This window comes from Psammomys obesus, unplaced genomic scaffold (assembly GCF_907164565.1).
Source record: "Psammomys obesus unplaced genomic scaffold, mPsaObe1.curated_primary_1811, whole genome shotgun sequence".
NCBI classification, from domain to species: Eukaryota; Metazoa; Chordata; class Mammalia; order Rodentia; family Muridae; genus Psammomys; species Psammomys obesus.
In genome coordinates, this window is record NW_026585691.1 from 7,509,595 (window position 1) to 7,525,990 (window position 16,396).

At 41.3% G+C, this 16,396-nt stretch overlaps 1 protein-coding gene across 1 annotated transcript in view; it reads right to left on the reverse strand.

Moving 5' to 3' along the window:
- Rnf111 (ring finger protein 111) overlaps positions 1 to 15,078 on the reverse strand; it is a 73,656-nt gene extending 58,578 nt beyond the window's left edge. Inside the window, 1 exon segment of the mRNA XM_055598045.1 lies at positions 14,807 to 15,078. The gene's annotated coding sequence lies outside the window, so the exon portion shown is untranslated.
- Positions 15,079 to 16,396: the final 1,318 nt, after the last annotated feature.

A 16,396-nucleotide genomic window follows, 5' to 3' on the forward strand; every position in this document is an offset into this window, starting at 1 on the left:
CACAGTATCTGCACAACCCCATCTAAAGGAACTTCTAAAACGGATAAGCACTTGAAGAGGCATTGCTGGCTACTTGGGTTCAGGGTGCTGCTTACGGTAATTCAGACTGGGGCACATCCCTTGTGAAACTTCTCCTTTAGTCACACTGCATATGCCAGGCAGACTGAGCTAAATACCAAAGAGATTTGTGAAGAAACACTCCTTCGTTTCACTTTTTGGAGTAAGAAGCACTCTGTGATCTACTATCAGTTACTGCTCAGTTTAGTGAAGTAAGAGACACAAAGCTTTAAAAAAAAAAATGATGCATTTCACTGCAAGTAGATTTTAAAGGTAAATATATGTAAACAAATTCAACTGAGGTTAATGAAATGAACTTGTGTTCTTTTTATTTGATTGGAGGGTATTTTTTTTTTCCCCAAAGTTCTGCTCTGCAGCCCAGGCTAGCCACAAACTTGCATTCCTCAGGCCTCAGTTTACCAGTACTGAATTACAGGCATGCCCACGACCCCCAGCTAGAAACTTTAGAATGGGGGATAAAAATGTACAGATGCCTGCAATTTGTTTTCTTGATGTTCACTGTGGTGCTGGGAATTAAACTCAGGGTCTTGTAATGTCTGAGTTCTAGATTGGGCTAAAGATCAAGCCCTGACAACTTAATTTAAAACAAATGCTAGCCAAGCATAAAGATACATGCCTGTAATAGCAATATTCAAGGAGGTGGAAGCAGAAAGATTCCAAGTTTCAAGGACTAACTACACAGTAAGCCTGTCTCTACATAAATAAAAAAGAAGTTACTAAAAGAGGCTGGAGGATGGCCTAGTGGTTAAGAGCACTTGTTGCTTTTACAAAGAACCTGAGTTCAATTCCCTGCACCCACATTGGCTGCTCATAACTATTCCAGTTTCAGAAGATTCCTCTTCTGACCTTCACATACATGGTACATTATATATAGATATGTTCATACATATATACATACATGGAAAACACACATAAAATAAAATGAATAAAACTAATATTTTTTAGAAGTTATACACAGACAGCTAGAAATTTGAAGGAAAAAAAAAACTCAGCAAATTAATTATTGAACCTGGGTGTTCATTGCATATAAAAGCAATATAAAAACAATGTTGGTCAGAGGAACAGGCAGACGGCTAGAAATTTGAAGGGAAAAAATAGCAAATTAATTATAGAACCTGGGTGTTCACTGTATAACCCACTCATTTTTTTTATAGCATTTGCAATTGTAAATAAAATATTAGAAGAAAAATACGTGATGAACGAACACCACATGACTTTCCAAGCAGGCCTCAAGCATCAACCCCCGGCTTTCTGAGGATGGAAGCAACTGAAGAAACACAAAGGAAAGTTGCAGTGTATTGGGACATGTTACCTCTTGACTGGCAGTTCATTACATGGATATATACATTTGCCAAAACTCACTGACCAGTAACGTAGGTGAGCTGTACTCTATCAGTTCAGCTAATTTTTAAAGCACACTGTAAAAAAGCTAGCACACAGAAAAGTACACAAAAATTAAATTCCTCCTAGTCATCACCCAAAGTGTCATCAACCCTCCCTCGTCTCTTGCTGGAGAAAGAGCATGCCTGTGAGGAATAAAAACACAACTTGATTCCTTGGAAAGCAATATAAAAACAATGACTTCCCCAAAAGTGAGGTTTCTGACTTGGTGGCTCAAACCCTGACTTCAGCCCTGCAGTCCCAACACGATCACATCTTAGCAAGTTCTTAATTACCCTCTATCTAAAGTTCTTCATACTTAAAATGAAACAAGAAAGTGAAAATATTTACCTCAAAAGACTGCTGTAAATATTAAAATAATTATGTACAAGAAAGCTAAAAGGCTATTTTTAAAGTTACAATCCAACTAATTTAGAAAGCAAAATTTAGAAAGCAAAAAAAGTCTACAAACTTCTTTCCTCCAGTTTTTCCTCTCCTTCTGAGGGGGTAAGAGAAGAAACAGGAGTTCAGTTCTCTAGGTATGACTACCTCAAGCTAGTCTACCACACTCAAATGGTGAATCTCAAATCACCCCTGAAGAAAAGGCCAAAACCAGCTGGGCACAATGACACATGCCTTTAATCCCAGCACTCAAGAGGCAAAGGCAGGTGGATCTCTGTTGAGTGTGAGACCAGCCTGGTCTACAAAGCAAGTTCCAGGACAGCCAGAAACTTGCTAAAATTTTTTGATTAATTAATTGATTGGTTAAAAAAAACAGCCAGGTGCAGTGGCACATGCTTGTGACCCTAGCACTCTGGGAGGCAGAGGCAGGTGGATCACTGTGAGTTCAAGGTCAGCCTGGTCTACAAAGTGATTTCAGGACAGCCAAGGCTACACGGAGAAACCTTGTCTTTAAAAAATAAAATTAATTGGAAAAAAAAAAAAAAAGCAAGCCAAAACCTTGAGTGGTTGACCCCCACCCTTCTAACAAGGTTGGAATAAATAAATATAACAAAGCCAGAAAACTAATTACAAAGCATGTGCGATCCACAGAGGGAAAGTGATGCACCCCCTTTAAGCCCAGCACTTGGGGAGACAGGCAGGCAGATCAAGATCTCAGTTGAAGCATAGTCTGGTCTCTGTAGTTCTAAGCAAGCTAGGGTTACACAGTGAGCCCTGTCTCAAAAGACATACAACCTCCCAGCCCCCAATGAATGCAGTAGCTAATTTGGGGAGAAAAAAATGCTCCTTACACTCAGTTTAGATAAAATTTGTTTTGTCTTTTACCTACTGATTTAGGCCAGTCAAAGTATGTGATCTAGATAATATTAGAGAATATGTACTAAAGAAAAATGCTAACAAGAGAATACAGAAAACTGGATTGCAGAGACTACTCGACAGACATCACACACATAAAAGAGAATTTAACTATCTGAATAAAACAGTAACTTAAACCATACAGATTATGCTTGCCATTCACTTAGCCCAGCATGACAGTTGTGCTCTGTAGCTGGTCTGTCTTCTCATGTGTCTCTGAGGATGATAAGCATCTTGCTATCAGATCTCAATGTTTCAAGTCATTTATTGTCCTATATCATGGACCATACTTCCTCTGGTTTTACAATAAAAAATGTGGTTTGTTCTAATACTGAAGGAAAAACAGAGCTGGTGGGCTTTGAGGAGTGCTATGTTGGGACTGGTGGGACAGCTGAAAGCTGCTGACCTGAGTTCTGTCCCTAGATTTCAGGGTGGAAGACTCACCTCTTCAAAGTTAGCCTCTTTCCCTCCATATGTGCATTGTGATATGTGCTCATGCCCATACACACGGGCATCATATACACACATACAGTAGCAAACAAGAAATTATAAAAGAAAATAGAACCTCATAGGAAATGTCACCAAATACAAGATAATAAGCCATGTTTTACATTCTCTAATTAAATGTGTTTTCATTAAATAAGCATTGTTTTGTATTAAAGAAATTAGCATAGGATTTATAACATCAACCCACTCTTTAAATTTGTAAAAAGTGTATTTGCTTACATATTTAAACATTATTTTACCACTAAGTTTTGCAAAGAAATCCCAGGATGATGTCAGTAATGTAACTCAATCACTCTTATCCAAAGTTTATTTTGTTTAAACAAGATAAATGATAAACATATCTTCATTTCAAATATTCTTCAATCCTCGATACAGTGACAATCTTTTAAAGTTCACAACAAGAAGAAAAGTGGCAATAAAAATCCTGTCATCTAACTCTTTAAATGAAGAGAAATAGGGTTGCAGACATGGCTCAGAGGTTAAGAGCACTGGCTGTTCTTCCAAAGGTGCTGAGTTCAATTCCCAACAACCACATGGTGGCTTGTAACCATCTATAATGATATCTGGTGCCCTCCTCTGGGCACACATGCAGGCAGAATACTGTATAAATAATAAGTAAATCTTTAAAAAAAAAAATGAAGACACATAACGTGGCTAAAAAAGGTCAAAGGGCCTTGCTGCCTCTGTCCCCAGGGTCTCCCACTGTCCTCCATGGCCGCTCCACCATGACCTGGCTCCCCCTTTCTACAGGAAATGCTTGCTATAGCATCTCCACACCTGGAACTCGAACTCATCCACTTTCTTTACACCGGTGCTCAGCAGACCTGTACTATCTACTTCAAATTCTAAAGAGTTAACACACTTTTTCCACTCCAAGTTCTAAACAGCTATTACAATTTAACTTGCTTGTAAAAAAGCAAACAAACAAAAACACAAAGTTAACTTCATTCACTATTTCCTCTTTCTAGCTTATTTTAAAATCATAATCATCTACAAACTTTACTTATTTTTCACCCCAAAGCTTAGGTAGAACACAGAGCTGGCATTCAATCAGCGTTTGCTGAGTTCTATTTAAACTGAAGAACTGCAGTAAGAATGGTATAGTTCAGTGGTGCTATGCTTGCCTAGCATGTTGGAAAGAGGCTGCTGGTTCCGGGCCCTTACCCCACCCAGCCACACAATAACTATACTTAAAAAAAAAAAAAAAATGAAGTGTTGGGGATTGATCTGATGCTTGTATTTTGATGCTAACTACTGGCCCTCAAGATCTGGTTACAACCTTATCCATGCTGTGTAAACCTGCCTAAGACATTATTCCTGACTGGTTAATTAAAAAAAGGCCTGTACCTGGGCAGGGCAAAAGGAGGTAGCCGGTGGCTAAGGTTCCGGGCTTTGGAGACAGGAGAACCACTGGAAGAAGAGAAGACTGAGGGGAAGAAGGATGCCACTATGGGTCAGAGTGGAAAAGGAACCACATGGGCCTAGAGGAAGGCCCAGATGAAGAATAAAAGCAAGTATTTGTAAGGCCCAGATAGGAATAGATAAGGTAGATGGCATGGGATGGGGCTAGAAGATATGAGACAGTGTAGGTGAAAATCTGCCCAGCTCAAAGTAAATAACGCAAATATAAACTCTAACAGATGTCTGTACCTTATTGATTGTGATAGCAGGTTAAATAATACCACTGAAATAATTATGGGGTAAATAATAAATGATATTTAGCCATTAATATTTCCAACAACAATGAAGGATGAAGCACAGACTCATTTACCATAAGAAACAAAAAAGCAGAGTCCATAGGATGGCTCAACAGGTGAATGTGCTTACTGTCTATTCTAATGACCTAAGTTCAATCCTCAGGACCTACGTGGGAGAAGAACTGATACTATTGTTCTCTATCCTCCACATGGGTGCCTGTGTGTGCACATGCAACATGGCACGTACACACACGCACACAGGTGCACACACACACACACAAATAAATGCAACCAAAAAAAAAAAACATTTTTGGCTTTTTGAAATGTGGTTTTTCTGTGTAGCCTTGGTTGTCTTGGAACTCACTCTGTAAACCAGGCTGGGCCTGAAACTCAGAGATCTGCCTGCCTCTGCCTCCCAAGCGCTGGGATTAAAAACATACACCACCACGCAGGTGAGGTGTCTCAGTGGTTAAGAGCACTAACTGCTCTTCCAGAGGTCCTAAGTTCAATTCCCAGCAACCAAATGGTGGTTCACAACCATCTATAATGTGATCTGATGCTCTCTTCTGGCATCAGAAGGTGTACAAGCAGATAGAGCAATCATATTTTTTATTTTTATTTTTATTTTTTAAAGCATACATCACCACTGCCGCCTGGCTACAATTTTTTTTTTTTTTTTTTTTTAAGATAATGCTTACAACTAGTTAATTCTCTGGATCAGCAGTTCTCAGCTCTTTTGGCTTTTGAAGCTCTTCACACCTTGAGGATCCCAACTTTAATGTATGGCTTTTATCTACTAATAATACATTTGAAAGTAAAACTGAGCAATACCCAAAGCATATTTGTAAAGGCAATAATAATATTACACACTAAGAAACTAATACTTATAAATGTTTCCAAAATACTGAGAAAGAAATGCTATACATTTTTATAAATCTGTTAACATCTGGATTCACAGTAACAAGCCAGCTTCTATATCTGCCTTAGTTTGAACATATGATCAGTTGTGCTGGTTAAATTATAAGAAAATCCAGTTTCGTGTAATTACTATAAAAAGGAAGTAGTGCTTTTTAATAACTCTGTCAGGTAACTGTAGTAACAAGGGTAGTTTAATAGAGAACAGCTGCAGTATAAAATCTGAAGCTGTAACTTTTCAATATAATCACACTGTTGCTTGCTAAATGCTACAGCCCATGCTGTTAATACTAGGACCTAAGAGTCTAGAGCAGAAGGACCAGAGTTCTAAATCAGCCTGGACTACATGGAACATCCTGAGAGTCTGTCTCAAAACAAAACTCTCCATCTTGCATTTCATACAACTACTCCTCCTATTCATGACTTTCTGATACATCAGTTGTTTAAAAAAAAAACACTGAATAATGCACAACTTGCAGAACTGAATAATTCTGTTTTATGTAAGAGCACACAGCTAGGCACAGCAAAATTCACTTGTAATCCCAGCTACTCAGGAGCCTAAGGCAAGTATGCATATCTGAAGACAACCTGGGCAACTGAAAGAGAAAGGGCTGAGAATGTAGCTCTGTGACAGAGCTCACCCACCACTCACTGGGCCTGGTTCAAGGAACCAGCACTGTCCCAGGCCTGCTATGACTATCACTGCCTCTCAGCAAAGCCCTGAGAAACTGCCATGCTCAAAATGATGGTTAAAATGGAGGTTCAAAGTTGAATGAGATGTTCAGTTGTTCTTGAATCACATGTTCATTCCACTTGTTCACTATTCTTGTTCTTTTCCTCCGGACAAGTACCACATCTCAGTGTGCAGAGTGACCTAACCAGACAAGTACCACATTTCAGTATGCAGAAGTGGCCTAACCCAACGTCCTTCCTATTTCATCACATGAAATGTTACAAAACATTTTTTGTTGTTTTTATTTTTCTGTTAAGTCCGAGTTTCAAGTACAGCACAATGGCCTCACACTTGATTTATAGAGATAACCCTGAACTTCTGATCTTGTTACCATTACTCCCCAAGAGGCATGTGTCACCATGATAACAGGGTACTGGAATTGAACCCAGGCATGCCAAGCAATCACTGTACCAACTGAGCTACATCCCAGCCAATTTTTCCCCCTGAGATAGTCTTTTACTGCAGCCCAGGCTTGACTAGAATCCCCTACAGTCCAGGCTGGCCTATCTCATAACCAGCCTCCATAAACATACACCACCCATGCTCAGCCTCATCACATGAAGTATTACAAAATGCATTGTGTTCAAGGTAAACTTAAAAAGATAATAATTCTGACTACTCATAAAGAATATTCTTAAGGTGCTAGAGATATGGTTCAGCCATGAAGAGCAGTTTCTGCTCTTCCAGAGGATCGGGGTTCAATTCTTAGCACCCACATAGTGACTCACAACCATCTGAACTACAGTTCCAGGGGATCTGATGCCCTCTTCTTGTCTCTGTGTGCACCAGGCAAACACATAATACAAAGACATACATGTAGGCAAAACAACACCCACACACTTAAAAATAAAAAATAACTTTAAAGTATCTTAAAAAGAAAATTCTTGCCGGATAGTGGTGGTGAACACCTTTTATCCCAGCATTCGGGAGGCAGAAGCAGGTAGATCTCTTATGAGTTCACGGTTAGCCTGGTGTACAGAGTGAGTTCCAGGACAGCCAGGGCTACACATAAAAAACCCTGTCTCAGAAAAAAAAAAAAAAGAAAGAAAGAAAAAAGAAAACAAAAAAAAAGGAAAAAAGAAGAAAATTCTTGAATGCAAAAGCATTCTTTTACAGTGTGTGTGTACCCATGAGTACAATGATAACAGAGCTGCCCACTATCATCACTGGGATACAGGGATGGTACTATAGTTGCACCACTGCTGTCATTGTGAACAGTGATGGCTAAGACAGTTGCCCACTGTCCTGACTTATGCTAGTGCTGTTTTGTATGCTTACTGCAAATGTCAGCTCCTGATGACATTATTAATACAACAAACAAAAATGTGAAATAGCTTCAAACTGGCAGACTTTTTGAAGTTCACTCAATAACTCACATATTTCTAGACAATATATACAACAGTAAGAATAGGGCCAGGTATGAATGCAAGCCTTTAATGCCAACATTTGAGAGACAGAAGCAGGCGGGTCTCTGTAGTTCCAGGCCAGCCATGGCTATATAATAAGACAGGCAGACAGAGAGAGAACTACAGACATAAAAGTACTAGGATCATGGCAACTGAAGGGATGAGGCTCAGCCGCAGAGCCTGTGCCTATGTTCAATCCATAGTCAGTAAGCAAGAGGAAAAAGGAAAGAAATATGAACGTATACACAAGAAAAAGATAGTTTTCCTTCTATTTCTTCATCCTGTAGTGTTATGATTCAAACCTAAGGTCTGGCAGCGTTAGGAAAATTCTCTACCAATGAGCTCATTTATAGCCCCTAGAAAAATATGTATTCATTTTATTGATGTGTGTATATGATGTGCATATGGGCACACATATGCTATGGCACATGTGTGGAGGTCAAAAGACAACTTTCAAGAATTGGTTCTAGGGCTAGAGACATGGCTCAGAGTTAAGAGCACTGGCTGCTCTTCCAGAGGTACTAAATTCAATTCCCAGCAACCACATGGTGGTTCACAACCATCTATAGTAATATCTAGTGCCCTCTTTCTGCCATGCAGGTGTACATGCAGACAGAATATTGTATACATAAGTAAATAAATTGTAAAAAAAAAAAAAAAAATTGGTTTTCTTCTTCTACTGTGGGTCCAAGGATGGAACTCAGCTTGTGAGACTTGTACAGCCAGTACTTTTATCCATGGAGCCATCTCACCAACCCTAGAAAAAGTAATTTTTAAAAAAGAGTTTCTTTTTTTAAGCAATGGAACTAAAATATTGGAGAGAGACTTGGAATGCTGATTTTTTTTTTTTACTTTTAGCCTTCTGAAATTAATTTTTAAAATCATGCTCAAATAGCAGCTGGTTCAAAAAATAAATTCAAAATACTGCTTGAAAAAAATAGGTTAAATTAAAAAAAGAAAAAAGACTAGGCATGGTGCCACACACCTTTAATCTCAGCACTAGGGAGACAGAGGTAGTTCTCTATAAATTCAAGGCCAGCCTGATCTATATAGTGAGGCCTTATCTCAAAATAAACAAAAACTTTTTAAAGATAAATAATAAAACAAATACCCATTCAAAAGTGGTGGAATGGCTATGAAATATGCCAAAAGCTTATAGAAACTGCCTATAGCATCAACACTCCCAAGTTATACCAGTGTTGCAGATGGGAAGACAGGCAGATCCCTGAAGCTTCCGTAACAGCCGGACTAGCCTACTGAATGCTAGGCCAGTAACAGACGCTGATCCCTACCTCTACCTCCATCCCACCCCAGAAAAACCAAGGCATATGTGATGGCTATTCTTAGTTGTCAACTTAATCACATCTGGAACTAACTAAAACCCAAGGAGCTGGGTATATTTGTGTGGGATTTTTCGTAATTAAATCATTTGGAGTGGGTAGACCTACCTTTAATACAGATCTTTTGAGGTAGGAAGATCCACTTCTAATCTGGGCCACACCTTCTGGTAGAAGCCTATACATACACACACACACACACACACACACACACACACATATATGGTCATGGAAAAGGAAGCTTTTGTTCTTTGCCTGCTTGCCCTCATTCTTGTGGGACAGTTCATTCCTTCACTGGCATTAGAGCTAGTGAATACTGGATTCCAGTGAATACTGAAGATATCCAATAAACTGATGTCTTCATACATCAGTATGAGCTAAGATATCCAGCCTCATGGACAGAACGACTACTAGATTCTTGCACTTTCCATTGGTAGACAGTCATTGATAAACTACCTGGACCACTGCTTGTAAGCCACTCTAATAAATCCCCTTTCTTTATTATAAATAGATTCATTCTGTAAGTTCTGTTCCTTTAGAGGACCCTGACAAACGCAACATGTAAGGATCAACACTCAAGGTTGTCCTCTACCTCCATAAACACGAGAATGCATACACATGACCAGATAAAAGAAGACAGATGAGAACTTACTACTAAACCACCCCGTCTCTTAGTGCTAGAGACTGAACTCAGGCCCTTGAAGTTTTCACTCTACCCCTGAGCTAAATCTCCACCCCTTTTCCACTCGCTCCTCAGTCTCCACCTTGAAAATCTATGGACCTGTTCCTACTTGAGGAAACATCATGCCTCAACAGTGCTGCACCGCCCTCCTCCCTGCCAGAACCCCTATGCCAGCCACTCTCAACTACATGGCCTTATTTTCTTCAAGGCACTTACCACAACCTAGCCTATTTATGAGTTTGTCACTCAACAGAATGTCTACTCCAAGAAGGCAGTGCCTTCGTCCCTGTCAACCAGTCAGCGCCAGCGCCTACAACATGAGTATTTCAGCACAGACTTCTCAAGTAAACTGTAATGTAGAACCCCTGTGTAAAACATCAGCTCTGCTGTGTGTCTGTCATTTATAACTTGCTTTTCATCTGATGGCAACTTCAGCCTACCTGTAGAAACCCAGGCAACAAGCTGGGAGATACAAGAGAGAATATGGGACAAGATAATCGAATAGAATTCTGATCTTTGCTAAGCAATAATTATACATTTCTAATTGAATAAATTGTAATAAATAATAATAAAAAAAGAGGAAAGAAAATAACCATTTCTGAAAGAAAAATAAGTTTTGGGAACTTTTGTTTCTTTGAGAGAGGGTCTCTCAATGTAGCCCTGCCTGTCCTAGAACCCACTATGTGGACCAAGCTGGCCTCAAACTCATCTGCCTGTGCCTCCTGAGTGCTGGGATTAAAGGCATGCACAACCATGCCTGGCTCCTGGGACTTTTTTAAAAAAAATTTCATGTGCACTGATGTTTTGCCTGCATGTATGTCTGTGTGAAGGTGTTAGATCCTCTGGAACTGGAGTTACAGATAACTGTGAGCTATCATGTGGGTGCTGGGAATTGAACCCAGGTCATCTGGAAAAGCAGCCAGTGTTCCTAACCACAGAGCCATCTCTCCAGCCCCTCTCAGGACTATTTTTAAAATGACATTAAATCAGGTGTGGTGTCATAGGCCTTTACTCTCAGCATTCTCCAAGCAGAGGCAGATGGATCTCCAATAAGTTCGAGGTCTAGCAAGTTCCAGGCTAGCCAAGGCTACATAGTGAGAACATGTTTCAAAAAACAAAAACACTCTGTGAGTTCAAGGCCAGCCTGGTCTATAAAGGGGTCTAGGACAGCCAAGGCTACACAAAGAAACCCTGTCTGGAAAAAAAAAAAAAATACAAAAACAACAACAAAAAAGATGTCACCAGAAGTAATTAAAAGTCTAATTTTTATAAACATATAATATACTACCCAATACATGGAAGGGAAAAGAAGCAAGAGGATCAGAAGTTTAATGTACTCACCAGGCAGTGGTAGCACACATCTCTGATCCCAGCAACAGGATACAGAGGCAGGCAGATCTTTGAGTTCAAGGCTAGCCTGGTCTACAGAGTAAGTTCCAGGACAGCCAGACTACACAGAAAACCCTGTCTCAAAAAAAAAAAAAAAAAACAAAAAAAAGGAAGGAACGAAGGAGAAAAAAAAAAAGAAAGTTAATTCAAGGTACTTTTTTTTTTTTTTAAATTAGTTCAAGGTCAATCTGAGATAACTGAGAGCCTGGTCTGAAAAAAAAAAAAAAAGTGGGGCTGGGGTGGGGAGTGTCCATATTTAGAACCTCCTGACAGTTGTAAAACATTGGTAAAGCTGGACATAGCAGCTCACACTTGTAATCTCCAGCACTTTGGAAACTTAAGAGGTCAGTCTGGGATACATAATAAGAACCTATCTTTATAGCATGCCCCTGTTCTCAGGAAAACACAATCACTTTGAATGATTTCTCCAATGGACAGAATTACCTTGAACAAATACAGCTTCACCATAGGTTAACACATATATATTTAATTTATTTGCATACATGCATCATTTAAACTCTCCATCGAGCATTTCCTTCTGGAGAACTGTCCTGATGAATCTAACAGTGAATACCAAAAGGACTAAAAATAGAAGCTATTAAATATGCTACAGACACACACCCAAAACCAGAGGCTAGAAATGAACAACATTATCAATTTTACACTCATTTTACTAACTGAGAATGCTATGAGCCCAGGGAAGGTTAACAATAAACTCACAAATCCAATGTACAGCAACCACACTAGACCTAAACCCAGATCTACTGTCTCTAGACCTTTATTTTATTTTATTTTTTAAATAATGTCACCCCTTGAATGTTAATGACAAATTCTAACGAATCTTCATTACTACTTTTTCGGTACTATCAGTCACATTTCCCCTATTAAAGTCCAGCCCACAGGGTTGGGGGGGTGAGGGTCAGAGCAGGGGCACATACAACCAAGCCATAACTAACAATGCCTTCCTTACCATGACAGACATAAAAGAAACAAAGCTCTAAATGTTTTGAGGCAATTAGTTTTTTATTCCATATTTTCAACTTGAAAGAAAAAAAATGTACTCAGATGTACTTGCTGAATAGTTTACTGCTCTGCTCCTTGGTTTTATGCAAGTAAGCTGCTGTTCTCTTGGAATATCAGTAAAACCATGTCTCAATTTCTCACAAATATGAAACACCAAAGCCAAACTTAGTGAATACAACCTCAGCTAGCACGCAGTCTTCATTAAACCTAATTAAATTGGGCTGGAGAGGTGGCTCAGAGGTTGAGAGCACTGGCTGCTCTTCCTAGAGGTCATCAGTTCAATTCCCAGCAACCACATGACAGCTCACAATCATCTATAGTGAAATCGGGTGCCATCTCCTGGCATACAGGTGTACATGCAGACAGAACATTGTATAAATAATAAATAAAATCTCTAAAAATCTAATTAAATTTTATTATAGCTTTCTTCAAACACAAACTCTAGACCTAATTACAAAGACAGAAACCTGCAGTTGTGGCTCCTCAGGCAGCTGAGGCAGGAAGATGCCTGAGTCTAGGAGCTGAAGGCGGACTAATTCTACCGAAACATCTGAGATACAAGTGACCAACAGACACCAACGAGGAAAGATGACAAAAGAATTCACACACATGACACCCAACCCTGACTATTAAGAAAAAACGATTCCTGCTCATTTTTCCCAATATCATTCAGACCAATTCACAAATATCCTAATTTTTTCAAATACTACTGAGAATCTTAGGTGACAAGCAAGCAGGATACAATGAAATAATTTGGCCATGGTTAAACCCTAAGAGAGTAACAAAGGTTTACTATATATAAATAAATAAGACAGGGTCTCTACATAGCTTGGGCTGTCCTAGAACTCACTATGGAAACGGCTAGCCTCTGCCTCCCAAATGTTGCAATTAAAGGTTTGGACCATCACACCCAGCACTCCTGCTACAAAAGTAATATTTAAAGCTAAACGAATTTGTTTCTCTTCAGAGTAAAAGAGCTTCTTCCTTATAACCTATGTCACAATGTAACAAAATATTAGTTCCCAGTTTCTACATAAAGGTTTTTACTAAAAGGAAAAAAAAAAAACATAGTAACGTATTTACTAAAAGAAAAAACACCTAGTAATAAAATAAATACAGATCTATCAAAAAACAGATCCATAGCTGGAGAAATGGTCTGGAGTCAAAAGTGCTTAATATTCTCGAAGAGGACCCAAGCTCAGGGCCCAGCGCCTACCTACACCTCCCTTAACTGCATTGCAGCTCTTGAGTATTAGATCCTCTTCTGGCCTCCACAGGCACCTGCACAGACCCCCACACACTGACATACACATACACGAATAATTTTGGTTTCTTTATGTAGATCTCTATATCCTAAAAAAGCTAAGTAAAATCAGAATTATAGAAAGAACGTCTATATAAACTCAAAATCACATGATAGCTTTTGCAAACAAAAACGGGTAAAGGAGACGGAACCTCAGTTCAACTTTTTCCCATTCTGCTCTTTTTGGTTAAAGAGGTCCCCAAAAGGAAATTGAAAATAAAATGCCAAATGGAACGAAGTTTGAATCAAGTCAGGCTCAAGAGCTATCAGAACTCTTACAATGAAGTGTCTGTCAGCTGGTTCGCTGCCACTCAGGAGTTCTAAACTCACTCTGTACATAAATCAAGGAACAGGAAAGCTCTCAACAATACAATGGAGTCAACCCACACTACAGATACAAGCAAATTAAATGAAGGCGCTATAACTTCCTGGTATCTTTTTTTTTTTTTTTCGATGCTAAAAACTCATATTGCTTTAACGCATTATCTCTAGAGCCCTTCGGTCTGGGAAGTGTGCTGGCAAACCTCTATTTCTCCAGAACAAAAACCGATATTTCCACCGCACCACTGCTGACTCCGATCAATTATCTAGGCAGGATAAAGAAACATCTTTTTTTAATGACTAACCAGCCAACTCCACACAATATCGGACGCGTCCGTCTTCTGCTCCGCGGACTGCGCGTGCCCGCACGCACCGGGCGGCTCCCGGCTCCGACCCGGGTTACCTTCCCCACTCCATTGTCACCCCCACGCCTCGGCCCTCAGCCCCCGTCCTGCCGGCGAGCAGCGGGGAGCGGGTGCGAGCCCCTCACCCGCTCCCCCGCAAGAGGCTGTGGGTGTGTCCGCGGGCGGACTCGCGCCCGGACACAATGAGCCGCTCCCCGCCGTCCGGGACCCGCGGTCATCCCCCTGCCGCCGACCCCGGCCGCCCGCCGCGGCCCTTCCTCTTTCTCCCCACAGCCCGGCCCCTCCCCCGCCGCGCGCAAGCGCCGCCGCGCCGCTCCCCTCCCCCGCACCCCCTTTTCCGCCGGCGCCCTCACCGGAGTCCGCAGCCCCCGTGCGGCCAGGTCCGGGGCTCGCTGGCGCGGGCTGACGAGCGCCGCTCGGCCGGGCGAGGCTGAGTCGGGCCGGCTGGCTCTGCTCAGGAGGGCGTCTGTCAACACCGCCGCCGAGCGGGAGGCTGCGCCTGATTCGACCCGACCCGGCTCGGAGCGCCCGATCGCGGCCCACGCGCGCTCGCGACCCTGAACGGCCAGCGTATCTACGCCGCGCAGCCCCGGCGCCCCGCCACCATCGCCGCCGCCGCAGCCTGGCCCGGCCCTCCCCGACTGCGCGAGCGCGACACCGGAGGCCTTTTACGACAGTTCGGAAAGCGAGCTCGCCGGGCCGTCACGCCCTCGGGTCCGTCTGCGCATGCGCGGGCCTGCGACCGCTGGGCCCGTCGGGCCCACCCGCCTCCCTGCGCCCTCCAGTCCGTCCCCTTTTCATTGGCTTTCGTGAACTGTTGGCCCAGTAGAGCGACATTAAAAACAAGCTTGTTAGGTTCACTTTATTCCGTGATTTCGGGCTCAACAATACTTCAACACAATTCCGCCTACATCCTGGTTACTTTTTCTTTAACCAAAATTACAGCTGCAGCTTACTGACTGCACTTGCGGTGTTCTTAAAGCAAAAACATGGGTCAGTGTCTTTCCCAGCAGATGATATCCAAACCAGAGATCATATCTCGCTGTTCAAGTGAATATTTTCCAGAATCAGCTCAAGCATGGTATTAGATAGCCTGGAAGCTCTGGCTATACAATAGCAGAAGACTTAATCGCCTCACAAAACGAAAAGATAATGTTTCATTGTGTGCCCTAGAAGGCTGTAAGGACAGAGCACGGGCTCTGCTGTCAGACAGGCTTCCGGTCAGAAAGCTGGGTGAGACTGCCCAAGCTGACCTATTAACACTTTTATAAATCTCAGTTTCCTCCTTTATAAACTGCGATAACCTTATATAATTCAAAATGATCTTGTGAGGTCAAATATGACGATTTTTATAGAGTTCCCTATTTACCAATTCAATGTTCAACAAGCTCCCTTTTTATACACCAGCTCTTCAATAATTTCATTCACTCATTCTCCACATTCAGTGAAGAAAGTGTTTTTAAATCATAAACAAAGTGGAAATGGAAGAGCACTGGATCTGGATTTATACATACATACACACACACAAACACACACACACACACACACCTCAATGGTTTCTCTCTAAATTTCAATACACATGAATACACGCCTATAATCCCAGCACTCAGAGAGCCAGAAGTAGGCCATCTCTGATCTCTGTGAGTTCAAGGTAAGACTGGTCTACAAAACAAATCCAAGACAGCCAAGGCTACGCAGAGAAACCCTGTCTTAGGGTGCCAGAAAGATTATGTGGCTTCAGTCAGGCAGTAGTGGTGCATGTCTTTAATCCCAGCACTCCAGAGGCAGAGGCAGGTGGATCCCTGTGAGTTTGAGGGCAGCCTGCTCTACAGAGTGAGCTCCAGGACAGTCAAGGTTATACCAAGGAACTCTGTTTTGAAAAACCACAAAATAATAAATTAATAAATAAATAAGTAAAAAAGTTTCAACAATGGACTGTGTGA